The sequence below is a fragment of the Arachis ipaensis genome, chromosome B10 (assembly GCF_059453495.1).
Source record: "Arachis ipaensis isolate K30076 ecotype BB chromosome B10, ASM5945349v1, whole genome shotgun sequence".
Taxonomy (NCBI): domain Eukaryota; kingdom Viridiplantae; phylum Streptophyta; class Magnoliopsida; order Fabales; family Fabaceae; genus Arachis; species Arachis ipaensis.
The window spans coordinates 6,907,185-6,921,205 of NC_142435.1; positions in this window are offsets into that span (position 1 = coordinate 6,907,185).

Below are 14,021 nucleotides of genomic sequence, written 5' to 3' on the forward strand. Positions count from 1 at the left end.
ACAAGGAGAAATAGTAGATTAAGTATATTAATTAGTTAATTATAAGAGGTAAGTATTATTTTGGTCCCTAACGTTTAAGGTCAAAATTAAAATCGTTTCTGACAAAATTTTTTATTTAGAATTGTTCTTAATATTGTATTTGATTTTAAAATCGTGTTTTTGACTTTTTACGGACAAAAATACCTTCCACCACCATCACTTTTATCACCACGTCCCTTACTCCTACTAAATACTAATAATCAGATTCAAGAACACCAACAATAACATATTATTCAAATTCAGAAACAACAACATTAAATTCAACAACAAAATAAACCCACAACAATAATAAAATAAAAAAATAACAAATTAAAATCAAAATTAGAAGAAGAAGCAGAAGTAGAAACAGAAACAAAAACATACACAGAAGCAGACGCAGAAATAGAACCGGAAGCAGAAGCAGAAGGCGAATCAAAAACAGTACCGAAGCAAGAAGCAGAAGGAAGTAGAAGCAGAATCGGTGAGGTGCAGCGGCGAAGAGTAGCGGCAAGGTGCAGCGGCGAGAACGCGAAGTGGCGGCGAGGTCGGTAGCAGTGGCGGCAGTGGCGGAGCGCAATGACAAGCTCTTTCCCTGGCTCGCGTGTCCTCTCTCTCTCGCGAGCTCTGGTTCCCAACGGCAACGGCGACGTCGGCTCCAAACTTTGTCGGCGTCGTTCCCCTTTCCCTTCTTCTTCTTTCCTCCCCCCAGTCGTTTTCCCTTTTCCTTCCTCCCCACGCCTCCTTTCCCCTTTTTCTTTCTCCACCCTCATGTTCTTTTCTTTTATTTTTTTTGATTTTATAATTTTTTTATTAGAATAGGGGTAATTTAGTAATAAAATAAAAAATTTTATTCGAAGGGACGATTTTAAAATCAAATATAACATTAAAGACGATTCTAAATAAAAAATTACGTCAGAGACGGTTTCAATTGTGAATCTAAATGTTAGGGACCAAAACAATACTTACTCCTAATTATAATAAGGAGATACAAATTTTATATTGTTTAAAATATATAATAAATTTTGTGTTATGCATTAATTTTACACTATTTAAATTATAAAGACTTTTTTTTCTACAAATATAAATAACAAATGTACTCTTTGATTTTAAAGTGAATGTGAGTTGAATATAATATAAATTTTGTATTTATTTTATTCTAGACTCTTTTAGAAGTAAGAAGTCTATTTTATATCTTTAACTTGATTAACTAAAATAGATTTTCATAACAAGATTATTAACCTCGTTAAAATTGATAAATCTAAACTATATTACTATAATAGAGGTATTAATCTCACCAAAATTAATATTCTACACAACATTTTGGAATTAATAATATAAGAAAAAGAAATATAAACATAATTTTTCTTAAAAAATAGCTATTTGTATTGCTAAAATTATATCATATATGTGTGGTTTAACTTGATATAAATGTTTGATTTAAAACCCCCTCTCTCTAACTTCATATAAATGTTTTAAGAGATATTGATCATTATTAGGCCTAATTAACAAGTCAAAACTTATGCATATACGTATAATGTCACATATTAATTACAAGGCCAATTCTATGGCATCTAATATTTGTTGTCTAATTTTTTTAAATAAATTGTAAATATTTAAATTTTTTTTAATTTTTATACTTTTAAATTTAAAAATAATTATTTAATATTTTTTAACAATTAGAAATAACATTTAGGGACCTGGCAAATACCTAATTACAATTCATCAAATTAATTACAGCCTATTTGTTGGTTGCTGCATAGACTCTGCCTTTTATCTATATCTAAGTCAGCTCTAATAGTTAGTTTTATACATTCATATGATAGCATAACACATTCGCATGCAACTTTTACTCGAGGATATAAATTTTATCATCTAACTCATTCGGTCATTCCCAATTATGCATTTATCAGTGGCATAATGAAAATCACTAGGATCGGACCAGTGAACAATAAGTAATTGCTAAATAATAGTTCCTCAATTAACATCAATAATGCCATCATCATGAGAATAAGAATTTAGTATTTATTTAATATATTACTCTTTACCTCATTTTCAAAGTATATTTTGTATTCTAAGTTATATTATATATATATTAATAAATAATTTTAATAAAAAAGTTTGGGAACCAAACTTAAAAAACCAAAACCAGCTAAAATATTTTACTTTTAATTTTATTTGATGAACTAAGCAAAGTTTAATTATTATCCTTTCACGTACTTCATCTTTTTTTTAATTACTGAAATATTTATTGTATATAAAAATATTAATTATATATTAAATAGCATATTATAAGCATATACATTTATCAATTTATATTCTTATTACATGAATACACATAATTTATATTTATAGTATTTAATTTACATTATAATAACAAAAATATATTTTTTATTTATTACGTAATATCTATATATTCAAAAGTCCGTATGTTTGTTTTGCGACAGAAAGATAAATAGCTGGCAATTTTTCGCCGTCATACTCCGTATCTCTTGTAATGGCTGGACTTAATCTTTATCATGTTATAAATTAATATTTTTTTATTTAACTTAATATATACAATTTTATATATACATATAAAATCTATAAATATTTATTATATTTAATATTATTTAATTATTCTAACAGTAATTAATAAATACAAAATAAAGTAACTGATAATTATTAAATAGTACACAGTACAATAAAATAATTTTAGAATGTTTTAAGTTGATTTTCTTTTGGCTCTTAAATATTATTGTTATTTGATATATTAATCTTTACTTTGTTAGGGTAAAAAATTTGTTAATTATCTAAAAATTACTAATGTGTAATACTAACTGCAGACTGTTTTAATTTCTAATTAGAAGAAAAACATAACATGCATATATAGAAGGCAAAAAAATAACCTTAGACAAACACAACCATAGTTATAAGCTAAAATTAATAACCACATAAAACAAGTTCAACAAGAACGATAATAAAAAGTGCAAATTTATAGTACATACTACATATTAAAAGAGAAATGATATTTGCATGCACCATTTATATAATTATTTTTTCCTTTTTTATTTTACAATAATTTAAAGGTGTATAGCAAAAAATGAAGAGAAAAATTGGTGCATATAACATTGGTTGTAATTAGCTAGAAAGGACGATGGCCTTGAACGTTTCCTTTAGGACTATAAAGACAAACAGTAACGGTGCACTTGGCAATGATGCATCCTGTTTTTGGGCATTTACCATTAGCACATCCAACATGAGTAGTTTCTCTCCAAACAACTTGAATGTATTCTTCACACTTACCACCACTACTACATAATTGAGTTTTACTAACATTTAAAAAATATTACCAAATCATATTAAAATATTACCTATTTTAACAAATGTTAAATATATCCTATATTACTAAAAAATTTTACTAACATTTTTCAAAAGATTTAATAACATTTAGTAAAAATATTACAATAGACATTTCTTAGTAACACTTAAAGAAATGTTACAATAGATATATTTTGTAACACTTAAAAAAATGTTATCATAGATATTTTTTATAACATTTAAAAAATGTTACAATAGATATTTTATGTAACACTTAAAAAAATATTACCATAGATATTTTTTGTAACACTCTAAAAAATGTTACCATAAATATTTTTTGTAACACTTAAAAAATGTTACAAAAACTCTTTAGTAACATTTTTTAGTTATATTATACTATTTGTTTTATTTTATATTATACATAATATAAATATACTAAAATTAATTACTACAACATAAAATATTTAATTAAATTCACAAATTCACAAAATAAAATTTTTATAACCTCTTTTATTAATCAATAATCATTGTACAAGTTTGCTTCGTGATGCAAATAAAAAGAAAAAAGAAAAAAAATACTTATAGCACTTAAACTCTATGAACATTCCATATAAAAAAAAAAAAAGGAAAAGTGATACTATATACATAAAAAACTTAGTCCTTATACTAATCCTAGAAAAATGTATTTATCTGCTTGACTAGTTCATTGCTGCGACAACTAGTTCAGGAGAGATTTCAAAAACTTTCCTTTATAATGTGGGACTTTTGATCTCGGATCCTCCACATCAAAGATTGCACTCCATGCATTCTTCTTTTCTACTTCTCTGATACAGCAAGCACGCTGAATTTACCTTTCAAATCCTGAAAATTTTATATGCTAACTGAAATTTAAGCTACTTATTCCCTCAACTAGACATAAGAGGCCGTAAATTGTAGAACTTACAGAGAAGAAACTTTCTATAGCTCATACACAGCAGCATAATGAGCTTCTACAGAGGTATAACATTTATTTTTTATTCGTTATCTTTGTAGTGCCCTTAATGGCACTGATTAAGGAACCATAAGAAAAAAAATGCATTGAAAATAGTAAAAGTACTTGAAATCTTCTATTTCTAGATTTCTCAACTAATCCTTCGCCAAAGCTATCAGAAAATTGTAATCAATGGCAAATACAGGGAAAACAACAGGTACAGCATGCTAAATTTTTTTATTAAGTCATGTAAGAATTCTCTATAGAATTGAAAGGATCAAGTATTCAAGTGGAGATTGAACACTGAATTTCACCAGTAACTCATTGTAGCAATTTCAACTTCAGTGAAGACCGGAGATTAGAATAACTAGCAGCTTATGTATATACTCAAGTAGAGAATGATGCAAGAAATAGACACAGAACCTTTCTTATCACTCAAAACAGTCATACATGTCTAGCTTTCAAATATTATATATACTAGCAAATAAACTCCTATGTTTATTTCTTTGATCAATGACAGTAAAGAAGGAGATAGAAAACTACAAGAAAGGTAACATAAGACAAACTAATAGTGAATTGACAATTATAAAAATACATTATAATGGAAAAGTCCATAACATTCTAAAGTTGTGGATCACTTACCGAGCTTTCAAATGAGCTTCCCTCTCCTCTATACAAGTGTAATAAGTGTAATAAGCATAAGAAACCTTTATATTTAGCAATTGGCTTGAGTATATAAACCAGAATCACAGGATTAATTTTTAAGTATATAAATATGAATGGCTGCAAATAATTTTTGGATGAAAAAGGTTTAAATGTGCTAAATCAGACAAAAAAATCTCTACCTCTGTAAATAGAATGTAACTTATTGAGACACCAATTAAAAAAAGGAACATATAGCTTATTGATATAAATTTTAGAAAATACTACTGAGTCAATATTTTAGTATAAAAGATTAAAAATTAATAGTGAATTAAATAAAAAATATTAGGTATATAATATATATCATGTTGGGTTATAATTAGTAGTATTCGTGGTCCTATTCTTGTGTATTAATGTAGTTAGAAAGTTCATTATTAATCTTTAAAAGAGTAAATCACCAAAAGATTTGTAAAATATAACTGTTTACTGTCAACTAGTCTCAACCATTTCAAAAACAAATTAAGATAGAATAAAAAAGGGGCAAGATCAAGAAAGAATAAAGAGCAAAAAATGTAAGAGGATATAGCTAGAGGCTTTTATCCTTTATAGTCAATAAAAGCTTTCAGTTTCAGTTCCTCCTTATTTCAACACATTTCATAAATATTTATTTTTTGTATATAACACTTAAATACTATTTATTTTCTATAAGATAGATATATTTATTTTTCTATATTATGAATGTTTTTTAATAAAATATACTTACTAACAAAATAAATATAAAATATATAACTTAGCATATCCTATATTGTGCTAAATTATGAAAATCAATCAGCGTTGGTCTAAACATATATACTCAAATTCTTGCAAATGTATGTTAATAACTTCATTTTATTTAATTATCATATTTTGATTACTAAGAGGTACAACTAATTAATGACATATTGATATTAGAAATTTAATTTGCCTATATTTAAAACACTAATAATGAAAATTGTAAGATGTGAGGCAGTAACAGATTGAGAATAAATAGAAAAGCTTATTACCAGAACTTTAACTTTCTTTCGGCAGAGATAAAGCGCAATAGCTCTGCCGAGCTTGGAAGTAGCACCCGTTAAAAAAATTTCTTTAACGTCTTCTGGAATCTTATAGAAAATCACAGCTGCAGTTAAAGTGTTGTCGTGCACGTGATGAGTAGAACTTTATCCTATATTGTGCAGCTAGATTGAATGAATGAGCAGTTGCAGAGTTCCCCCACATGCCCAACGGGGTGCACAAGACAAGAAGAACCAAATACAAACCATAAAATGACAAGCAATTTTGATTACCACAAACAATAGTATATAATATGCAATGAAAATGGAGCAGCTCAATTATATAAGGAGTACTAACAATTAATTATTAATTAATTACTGTAATTAAAGTAAGTTAGCACTTAGCACTAGAATGGAGTCGAAATGTAGTTGTAAGTTGCAAATCAAATACAGGGCAGTGTAGTAGTACTAAATACTAATAGTAAATATGGAGGATGAGGATGCTACCTTGGAAATGAGAGCCTTAATGAAGTCCAGTTAACACCTCTTGAATACAGCAAGCTCTCTGTCTCAAGCTTTTCCTTATGCCTGCTCTTTGGATCCACTCCATCAACCTATCATTTTTTCTTAACAAGTATTAGTATTCAATTAACATCCTTCAGGTGTGACCATTTTTTGGATCCTGCACTAATATAGAATATTTGTAAAGTGTAAACTGACCTCGACATGAGGTAATAGATCAGATTTGAGATAGACACCAGCAGAAGAGCAGTAAATGAACCTTGAAATGGCATGACATGAGATTTAGAATCCAAATTTAATTTTATTATTTCAAACAAGAACTTCATTCATTTAGCATGAGTTGTATACTGAAAATGTAACTTCTATGCCAGTACTTACACTTATTACAATCTAAAACACAAGAAAGATTCAAACCCAACAGAACTCAAGTCTAAAACTCATGTCTACAAATAGATAAGTTGTATACAAAACTTGAGAGCGAAAATCCAACAAGAGACCCTTCTATCTCTTCAAAATAAAAATAAAAATAAAAGATACATCTTTTTAGCATGAGTAAGAAAGAAAAAGGGCAAACTATAAAGCTCATCAGATTGTGACTGTGCCGTGAAATAAACTTATTTCTAGTGGAACAAAGCATAGAAATTGAAATGAATATTTGAAAGATAGAGAGAAAACTGACAAGAGGAAGACGGTTACTTCTTGTGTTGATGAGTAACAGGTTTTTATTAGGATTTTCCTTATAATCTATGTAGATTTTCCTACAATTTGTTGAGCTTCCGTTATGGAATTTCCATTTATAGCACCTCAAAAGCAAATCAGCAATGGAGGGAAACAAGAACAGGACACAGAAGCGCAACAAACACCGTTAAGCTTAAAAAGGATGCAAATATGCCAATTAAAAAAAAAGGATGTTACACAGTTCAATTAAAAGTCACAACAAATTTTAATAGGATAAAGATTGTATGTCTTCAAACTCTATGCACTTACTTTTGTAATTGCACAATCACCAAGACTAAAAATGCAATTATCAATTTCTGCTTGAGCATAGTGGCACTTCACATTTACAATGGTCTCGTCTTCTTCATCCTTGCTACAAAAGAAATAAGGGAAAGTATGAGGAGCCAATGGAATATTTATACAATGTGTACAATGGAGGTTTAGGGAGTATTAGAGATATAACTATTAGTATTACCTTTTTCCATCAGCTGAAGCTTTTGGGATGAGTGGTATCATGACATGGTATTAGAGCTCTAGATCTGAAAGGTCAAGAGTTCGACCCTTAGTGAACCCAAAAATCAGTTTAAACTTTTGGAAAGATGTTTATTATCTCTAGTACTCGGATGGTTATTCTAGATAGTATGAGGGATGTTCATTTTGTAACTCAATAGCCCATTGTGCACATTGTACAAATAGTCCATTGTCTCCCTAGCGGGATCCAAGAAATAAATATATAATCTAATCTAAGGTACGAGCGTAAAAAGAGCAATATATGAGCTTGTGAATTAGTAGTTCAAACTTACTTTATTTTAAACTTTTGGCCTTTATTTTTGTCCTGCATGCTTGAGCAGAAAAAATTAGATAAAAAGGAAACTCATGAAAAGAATCTCAAAAACATTGGGTCATTAATCTTCAATTCGAAACTGATAAGGCATTGCTGGAAAAATCCAATTGCCTAAGCTTACTCAATGACCAAACAACAGCAAAATCAATATAACCGGCGAAACGGTTATTCGAAAGATCAATGCTATTCAATGAAGAACATCTAGAGATTCTACTTGGATTTTGTCCTTCAAACATGTTGTTGGACAAAGAAAAGTAGTGAAAGAAATTGTAACTGTCAAAGAAACTTTGAGGGATATGTCCTGAGAATGAGTTGTGAGAAAGATCAAGAGACCTAATTGAACTCATGTTGAGAAACAAAGTTGGTATTTGACCAGAGAAGCCATTGTGACTTAGATTAAGATTCTGAATGGTGCTGGAAAGTGTAAATGAAGGAGTAATGCTACCATTGAAATTGTTATGAGAAAGAGACAATACCATTAGATGCTGCAACTTCTCAAGGCCTTTTCCAATTCTTCCAGATAATCCCAACCCAGCAAGATTGATCTCAGTGAATCTTCCTGTTGCTGGATTGCTGGTGCAAAATTTATAACCGCAAACTAACCGGCAAGTGCACCGGGTCGTACCAAGTAGTACCTCAGGTGAATGAGGGTCGATCCCACGAGTATTTATGGATCAAGCAACAATGGTTGAGTGATTGGCTTAGTCAGACAAACAGAAAGTATTGTTTGGGTCTCAATTGCATTAAACAGTAAATCAGAGAATCAGAAAAGCTAGCAGTAAACAAATAGTGAATAATATATAGAGAAACAGTTAAGGCTTCAGAGTTATCTATTTTCTGGATTGACTTTTCTTACTAACTATTTTAATTATGCAAGATTTAATTCATGGCAAACTATATCTGACTAAACCCTAATTCCTTAGACCTTTTTAGTCTCCTCTAAAATTCATCAACCGCCAATTCCTTGGTCACTTAATTCCAATTAGAGGGTGAAGTTCAATTATAGTTTATATGCCACAAAAATCCTAATTACCCAAATATAAGAGGATTATATATCACGTATCCCGTTAAGTCTAGATAATTAGAGATGTAAGAGACTATATTTTCAAGCTGTTGTTCAAGTAAAGAGGTTTTCCAAGTTATATAAGAACTCTATTAGAATCAAGGTCATACTTTTGTTCCACCCAGATTTATAAAATAAAGAATGAAAACAATTCTTGAATAATAAATCAGTACATGAATTAAAATAGAAAAATAATAGTATCAATCCATACAATAGACAGAGCTCCTAACCTTAACAATGGAGGTTTAGTTGCTCATGGTTCAGGGAGAAAAACTAGGATTCAGATAAACTATAAATTGTCGAATCCGGTAGAAGAGAAGAGAAGAGCCCGAAGGGCTGATTCTTTTTCCCTTTTATATCTAATCCTAATTAATGTAAATTATATTTCCTAAAACTAAATAATATATTTTCCTATTTTTAAATTGAATTAAAGTTTAATAAAGAATCAATCAACAATCCGTGCGAGGCTTGTAAGCATGGGGACCACTTGGCTTCACTAGGATCCACGCCTAACTTGGGGAATAGCTGCGCCTTACTTGAGGGATGCAGGGAGGAAGGGCGTGTTGAACTCACATGGTGTGCGTTACTTGAAGATTTATTGCGCCTTACTTAAGGAGTCAAGGCAATTGTTGTATGTTGTTGTTAATGTCTTGCGCCTAACTTGAGATTTCTCAAGTTAGGCGCAGCCTTGGCAGAACTGGTGGAAAAGAAGTATAGACTATTATATATCGTTGGAAATTTCTGAAAGTTAGCTTTCCAACACCACTAGAATCACGTCCATTGGACCTATGTAGCTCAAGTTATTCAGGTTTGAGTACAGAGAGGTCAGCGTTGATAGCATCATTCGCCTTCTTCTCTTTTTCTGCGAAAACTCCATCAAATCCAGCCAAATGCTACCTAAAATAAATAGAATTACAAATGATTCAAAGTAGCATCTATTGTAGCTAAAAGATAATTAATTCTTGATTAAACTCGATAAATTGAATGCAAATTCACTAGGAAAAAATAGGAAATATGCTCACGCATCAATTACATTGAACCCTGTTCCATGAACAAGCACTTGAATCATCTTTCCATGAAGCAAGATATGAAGAAGGGTCATGGAGGTCTGATTTAAACACAATCAGGCCAAGAACATAATCATTTAGCTGAACATTATTCATGTTATTACTGTCTCCATAGCAAAAACTTAAAACTGGTTAGTTAACTAGTTAAGTTTACAAACACAAACAGAAACATAAACAGAACAGGCATAACAATATCATATCACAATAGTCGTAACATATCACATTATATCCAAGTCTTGCTTCTCTCGTTCTAGTTACTAACTACTAACACTTTGCTTTCTAGTGTAAAATATTGCTAGGATAACTAAATGAATTTCAGAAATGAAGCCAGGAAAGAAAAAGGAGCGCCTTAGCAGTTGGAGATACAATCTGAAATCACCAGTGTCCTCTTCGGGATTCTCGGGATTGAATTAAGTAGATCTTAACATTAGGAATTCAATCAATTCATGGCCAAAAAATCTTAACAAATATATACAAAAATGCTTAAGAAGATTGCAAAGAATAATAATGAAGCAGTGAAAATTAGAGAAGAAAGAACACGAAAGGAGGTTCTTCTCCTCCTCCATTAGACTCACCTCAAAACAGAGAATAACAAACCCAACCCTAGAATTTGTTTAAACGAGAGAGAGATTCAAGGAGCGGAGGAGCACGATTGAGAGCGTCAGTGAGATTGAGAGCGAAAGTGCGAAGCAGAAAAGGAGAACGATCGAGAGCGCCAGTGAGATTGAGAGCAAGAGTGTGAAGGAGAATGTGATTTGGGGTAAGATTGAGAGCGAGAGTACGAAGGAGAACGAGATTTGGAGCAGGTTCCCTGATTCTGGAGGCTCTGCCTCATTAGCTACCATAGCTACTATGCACAATGGCAATAATATGCTTGCAAAACTTATTATTAGTACCATTTTCCTAATTCTCATTTTGTTATTCTCTGCCAATGCTTGCCAAATATTAGTCTATAATAATATTGTAATGAATAATGGCTATATATGTATAATCTATGTATATACACTACTACATACTTGACTTTTACTAACATTTAAAAAATATTACCAAGTTATATTAAAATGTTACTTATGTATATTAGTAACATTTTAACAAATGTTAAATATACCCTATGTTACTAAAGAATTTTATTAACATTTTTTTAAAGATTTAACAACATTTAATAAAAATGTTACAATAGATTTTTTATAGTAATATTATGAGAAATGTTACAATAGACCTTTCTTGGTAACACTTAAAAAAATGTTACAATAGATATATTTTGTAACACTTAGAAAAATCTTATCATAGATATTTTTTGTATCACTTAAAAAATGTTACAATAGATATTTTATGTAACACTTAGAAAAATGTTACCATAGATATTTTTTATAACACTTAAAAAAATGTTACCATAGATATTTTTTGTAACACTTAAAAAATATTACAAAAGATCTTTAGTAACATTTTTTTAGTTATATTATACTATTTTTTATTTATATTATACACAATATAAATATACTAAAATTAATTACTACAACATGAAATATTTCATTAAATTCACAAATTCACACAATGAAATTCTTATAACCTCTTTCATTAATCAATAATCATTATACAAGTTTTTTTCGTGATGCAAATAAGATGAGAAAAAAATATTTATAGCACTTAAATTCTATGAATATTTCATATAAAAAAAATGATACACAGTACATAAAACATGAGTAATTGGCTCAATCTCCCCAGCTTCCGGCAGCACACAGAGAGCTCCAGAAACCTGCAAAAACCCCATCACTGCCTTCTTATGCAATTGAACATATTAAGCCAAAAACAACATGGGGTCACTTATACATACGCTCCACTTGTCAAACACATGTTCGGTAATAAGGGGGAAACTTTTGACATATAACATACAAAATTTTGTGCATTCCTTCCATATACATAGAACCATACTCAAATACTCCATCCATTCAACAACATCTATTCTTTCAATCTTTATGCATATCAATAAAAATTTGTTTTGACAATATTAATAGCAAAAGATAACTTGATTCTACCCCAAAAACAAAAATCTTGAATTGAAATTATAACCTCTTTTATATTCTCTATTTACACTCCATTAACAAGCACAATTAAAGTAAGAATGAAAACCATGAGTCTTTGCCACTGGTATACTAACCCAACTGGAGGAACTATAACTGCTTCTCTCAATACAGTTCTATAAACATCCAAGGGCTCAAACTCGAGACAAAGGGAATAAGGATGAGCTTACCTACCACTTGAAAATTACTAATGTACTATGCAGCAAAAATTAAACTATTTTCCACTAGCTGAAGATGATTTCTAATGTTCTACTCTAGGGAATAAGCAACCAAAATGAGAAAGTAAAAATGATTTGACAGGTTATGCATGACAACCATTGATTGGGAATTCAAAGCAGCGACTACAATGCCTTCTAAACAAAAACATGAAAATTTTAAATGGTTTAATTATGAAAATACGCAATAGAGGAATGTTAGGAAAACAAGAAAACCAATGCATTCAAAGAAACCTTTAAAGATGCCAACTCCTTCAGTCCCATTTCAACTGAAAGCATATTCTTGATATTTCCTTCTCCAGTAAGATCATTCAAGTCTGGAACAAATTTGCTTTTCTTGTCTGGGGCTTCATCACCTGCTTAAAACTGATTATAATTATATCTAGAAAAACCAAGGGTTCATAATAAAACAGAACAGTAAAAATTATCACTAAAGAAAAAATAACATGAGCACAGATTTGTCCTATAACACTGTCAAATTAGTATGAAATGAAGAATAAGAAGTCTTTATTTCATGCCTTTTTTCCATTATTCCTCCTTAGCTTTTTGTCCTGCAGAAAGGACAACCTCAAAAGGAAGAGGGGCTAATAATGACCAAAGTTCATACTTTGAAACTGCAACATCTGCACAGATGCCTATAATCCATAGCAAATGTTACACAAGATAAAATTTAGCAGTAATGACCGAAGAGCTTTCACTTCAGATTCAGCTCCATTTAGCTGGCTCGCAGCAGCTGCCACTTCAACTTTTGCGTTCTGTTGGAGAAGAAATCATTTCAACATATAACAAGAGAGGAATCATTCTTAGAAAAATTATTTATTCTGGCAATAATGAAGGGGGGAGGAGAAAATATATTCACCTCAACTACAGCCTGCAGAGATGTGATTTCCTTACCAATTCCATCCTTTTTGGCATTTTTAAGTGCAGCCTGTATCCAAAAAGAGATGGTACATGCTATTATTTGGTGAACAATAGCTCCATTCACTGTGATGTATACATACTTCTTTTATGATACACGCATCTACACTTCAAGTTAATCCCATATTACCTCTCTTTGGCGCAATGCTGCTTCCTTTCTACAATGCCATTATGCAGGTGTGTCATATATACTATTAAGTGAAAGAAAATCCACTTGAAAATATTTCTAACAACTCACCAATATGCTATAGAACATGCAAGTTGAGATCCTTCTAGTTTTCCCTTCCAAGATCTTATTCAAGCTAAGATCTTCAGTAGGGTCTTCCAAAATTGGGGCAATTCGACTTTTGAAAATTTCAGCTACAGACCTAGAGTTAAACAAGTCAAGAATATTAGCTCAAAGCAGGGGACATAAACAACTAGTACAGCAATAACAACACCTGAGCCCTATCACACTAAATAAAGCCAACTACATTTGACGAGGCCTTTACTTGTTATGATTTTTTTGCATAATCACCACCATCAATCCCAAATATATCCAATTAACAACTTTATTGTTCTATAAAAAATTAAAAATTCATCCGGTGCAAAAAATCATATCACAATAGTAGTGAACTAGAAAGTTAATCATTCTTG